This window comes from Haliaeetus leucocephalus, unplaced genomic scaffold, assembly GCF_000737465.1.
Source record: "Haliaeetus leucocephalus isolate CR32 unplaced genomic scaffold, Haliaeetus_leucocephalus-4.0 Scaffold439, whole genome shotgun sequence".
Taxonomy (NCBI): domain Eukaryota; kingdom Metazoa; phylum Chordata; class Aves; order Accipitriformes; family Accipitridae; genus Haliaeetus; species Haliaeetus leucocephalus.
In genome coordinates, this window is record NW_010972875.1 from 6,531,590 (window position 1) to 6,536,393 (window position 4,804).

Consider the following 4,804-nt stretch of genomic DNA (forward strand, 5'->3'; position numbering starts at 1 on the left):
GGGGGGGGAGCAGCGCCGTCCCGGGCGCCCTCTGCGCTCGGGGAAGGTGCGGGACGGCGAGAAGCTGAAGTGAAGAAGGTGCTCCACATCAGACTGACCCGGCAGGAGCCGCCCGCGCCGGTGAAGCGAAAGAAAAAGGCAAATTGTACAACTCGGAGAAGGGTGAGAGCTCTCCCCCCAAATCTAGGTGCGCCCATGCGCTCGGCACCAGCTGGCTGTAAAATGTGTGTAACCCGTGCTTTGGTGCAGGTGTGTGTTGTTCCGAAAGGCGGTGAAGAGCGAGCGCTCACAGGGCTGCGGGGAAGCGGTGGGCACAGCGCTCCGCCATCCCGAGCGGGCTGCGCAGCCTGAGGCTGCCCCCCTCTGATGCCCATCCCGGGGCTGCTCGTGCCCGGGCGGTTACAATGCCTTCCTGCGTACTTAACCACGTGTAACGGTCACGTCCAGCCGCCCCGAAGCTCGGACGCTCACACTCGTCTACAGCCTGCAGAATAGCTCAAAGTGGCTTTTTGCGCCCGTCAGGAGTCCGTGTTGAACTTCAGACTTCAGGGTCTATAGTGAGATGTCACACGGGCTCTCTTCTTTACCTCCTTCTTTTAGCCCAACCTTAGCTATCGAAACTGTCAGTCTGCAAAACCTCAGTGAGAGAAAAAGAGCTAGTCAAGTTCCATTGAAATACATCTCTCATGTTTCTAAGTGTCAGTCTAGAGGAAAGCAAGCAGGGTCTATGCTGCTTACAAGCAAATTGTTTTGTTGTCACTAGTGCGTAATAGCTGGATCAACACAGATGTCCTTCTGTTCAGCTTGGAGGAAATGACTTAGAGTCTTTGTTTTCACTTGGGGGATTTCCTCCAAATTACACTTTTGGCACTGCGGCCACGTCTCCTGTGCCCGTTACACTCCTGCTGAGCCCAGGGAGTCACAGCTGCACCCCTAGTGCGTGGGGCATCTCTGGTACAAGCACGTGGACAGTCTCTGTGCAGCCACTTCATGGTGACCCGTCCCACCAGCCTGCTCTCACCACGCTCCCTCCACTCCGTCCCCACACGTTTGTAACAGCACGCACACAGGTGCCCGTGCAGACCTCCTCACCCACTGTCACTGATGTGGTCAGTTTTGCAAAGCAGGCAACTTTTGCTTCATTTTTCAAGCAACAGCAGCTACAGCTTTCCCTACCCTGTCTGCTGCTGCTGTGGCTGAACAGTTGCTTAAGGAGGGACTTGGAATAGCTTTACCCCATAAGGTACCATTTCTGAGCTCTGGAAAGAAGTGTCATGTACCAAAGTGTGGTTATGCTACAAAGTGACTTGACCAGCAGCAGCTACATTACTCCTTGGACTTCACCCCAGAGCTGCAGCAGCAGCAAAGGGACAGCAGAGCACACCTCCGTGGTCCAAAGCAAGTGGCTAGTGCCATGCTGAAGGTGTCCTTCTTACAGCTACTGACCAGGAGTTAACCACTTTGATGTTGGTCAGTCAACCAACGGAGCATTTGTGGTGGAAGCGTGGACCACAAAGTTTTTTGGAAGCTTTACAAAGCTTGCCAGTTCTCAGTCCTAAAAATGCTCCCTCTTCCCCGCCCCCTTCTTCTACTGCAATGGCAGATAAAATCATCAGCAGGACAGCGGGATCAAAGCAACTACAAGATGACATTGCTTCTGAGGACAGGGATATGCCTCTGAGGGACTGAAGAGGGTTGGTCACTGCCTGAAGGCTGGGCTCTGACTAGCTGTGCTTGCCTTGAATTATAACTGCTCTGGGCTGGATGACAGCTGTGAGAGCAAGGAAAAGAGCTCTGCAAAGGCTGGGTGGAGAAGGATGAGGATGTGCTTAGCAGCCTTTGGGAAACTCCCTCTTAAATGCACACTGAGCGCATGCATTGAGGAAAGGCTCAAATGCTGTCAAAAGCTTTGGGAAAGCTTTGCGAAAAACTTGGGGAAAGCTTTCCAAAAACCTTGGGAAAAAACATTGCCCATTGTTCTGTGTGGCTTCTCATGGCTCGGTGAGCAGGGCAGCACCGTGCATTTGGATTTCTGCTGCACAGTTTTGGTTTCTCATGGCCTGTATGCCTTCACTTTTGTTAAACAGGGCAAGTGGTGTGATTTCAATTTGAGAGACATGCCAATCCTTGCACAGTGCCAGGGTTTGCAGAATTACTAGGGGAAGGAGTTTTCATTTTGCAAGGAGGGTTTTGTTTTCCTTCTGTACTTCATAAATGTCTAAAAGCACCCATCACCAGGGCTACTAGTATGTCCTGATGTAATGAATTTAGAGACCAAAAGTACTCTTTCAAATATTAAGCTTCTTTTATACAACTGTATAAATTTTACAGCCAGGAGGGAACTGAACTTCCCATTCAGGGGAATGTTTTGTCTTCAGGATTAAAAAAAAATCCACTTTGCAGGAAAAGTAGCAAGTTGGAACCAGAAATTATTTTATTGCCCTAAAATTTCACATGAAGAAACATTATGCAAATGTGGGGAATGCCAAAAGGAAGGGACATTTCAGGGCTTTGGTTCTATTTCCAGGAGAGCTCGGTGTTACTTGCTGTTTCTACCTTTTCTCTCCTTCCTCTTAGAAGTTCAGGACCCCTGTGGACTGGGGTGGTGTAGCATCAATCCCACCTCTTGGCTGCAGGGATCAGAGCACTTGTTGTCTGAACCTTTTCTTTGGTGAGCCCCCGGGGACTCAGTGAACTGAAATGCCATAGTGATCTTGCTCCGTTTTCGATTAAAGGCACTTGGCTCCCAGAGCTGTTGATTTTGCTCTACTGCAAAGGAAGGAACAGCAGTGAAGGGTTCTCGTGGCAAACCGTCCCTCTCTAGGAGGAAGTCTCCATTTCGGGAAAGTCTGAGGCTTATGAAATTTCAGGCCCATATATGGTGTAAAGTACCAAAGAGAGAAAGAAAAATATATAAGTTGGACAGCAACATTGATAGGCCATCTTTTCCAGCAGTTACTCACTTATTTATGCTTCATCATCTCATGGTCCATGTCCATTCTCTCTTTGGAGCCAGTGTTGCTTTTTTAGGTGAGCTCTTGAGTCCAAAATCCCCTTCTCTGCAATCTTTCTGGTCAGAGAGAAGCATCTCTACCAGTCCCATGGTCACAGAAAGGCTCTTCCTCTTTTTCCTTTTCGTGCCTGTCAAACCCTTTTTACCCTACTCAGCCCTTCTTCATTTCTGAGTGGCTTCTGTGAATTCAGTTGCAGATCATTTCCTCTGTTCATTTCTCTTCCCTCACTTGCTGTGGGCAGAAATGACAAACAAGTTTTTCTCACTCTCAGGAGGGAACCTTGTGAATGAGAGAAAAATTACAGTCATTCTTCATTGTCTGGTTTCCATATCAGCAAATGTGCTGCTTTTCCTTTCTCCAGAGCTTTTTCCCAGTTTTGAGAGATTTGGGGGATAATTCCATTGCACCACTGAAAGAAACTCTAAACATTGGAGTGTAATACAGACCTACCATAAAATATTCTTTCTTGCAGTTGATATTGTTGTCTTGAAGGTGGATGGAGGGACCAGCAAAATAGCTGAAAACCACAGGGACAGTGTTTGAATAAGGCTTCGTTAGGAGAAGAGAAACCAGGAGGCAGGGGAGCCATGGGCTCTCTATCTGGCAGACCAGCTTGCAAGGTGGGTTATGGATTGCTGGCAGACACTTTGAGCATGTTTGGGGGAGATTTGAACTGGGGGCTGGGGAGAAGAGCTCAGTCAGGTACCTCTTCATGCTGTGGTTTTTTGGTTCCACCACTTTCGTTGACAGTGGACACAGCAGTCACATTCACAATGATGTGTGGATCAATACCATAATACTCTACCAAAGTCCTGCCCAACTGGACAGAGGTCCATGTTTCGTCACCTTCTTTCCTGCGAGGCAGCTGCTAAATCCTCAGTTTTAAAGTGGTGCCATAGTATGCCTTTTGAACTAACAAAGTTTTAACTCAAAGTTTAAACAAAAATATCTGCACGTTGACATCTGGGCTCCAAAGTTTCTTGAATTTTTAGGTGTCCTCAAAGAGTGGAGAGGCCCAAGATCTCAGCATGACCCCAGTAGCTCACATGACCAGAAGGCCTAATGTCACGATAGACAAAAGTTTAGGTATGATGACTTTCAAGGAGTGCAGCTACAAATCAGATCATATGCAAACAATCAAAGACGACTTGGGCCATCCCATTATCAGAGAGCAAAGAGCAATAGTGGGTAGACAGGTGAACACCCCAGCGCTCCAGGCATGGATGTATTTGGAGGAACACCAAATTAAGTTTGTACAGAGACATCATGACCAATGCAAATATTATGCAAAGGAACTTATTGCAAAGGTTTTTTAAGGTACCAGATAGTAATGAACGTGCCAGAATAATTCAGCAGTTGCTTAGCAGTGAGAAATGCATCTTGCAGATGCAGATCTACAAGATGTATAGTAAAAATTTTGCCCAGTATGGTACAAAGACTATCACTTAAACCTACCATTTATGCCTACCATTAGAAGAGAGGAAAGGGCTTTTAAGATTTTGAGGGAAATGAGAAAGAAGAAAGATTGTGCACCTTAAATTGTTGCTACCTCCTGGTTGTCACATGGAATAGCTGGGCAAAATAAATACTAAAAGATTACTAGAAAGGAATGGAGCTAGTAATACTTAACCAGTTTACAGCTAACTTGGATATATTTATAGAAACTGTATTAATCTTACCTAACTTCATATATTTAATACGGATGTCTGTACATGAAACTATCATTTAGACTCCTTCCAAAGAGAGAATTCAGCACTTCTAGAGCCCAATTCATCTGACCTGTTTATTGT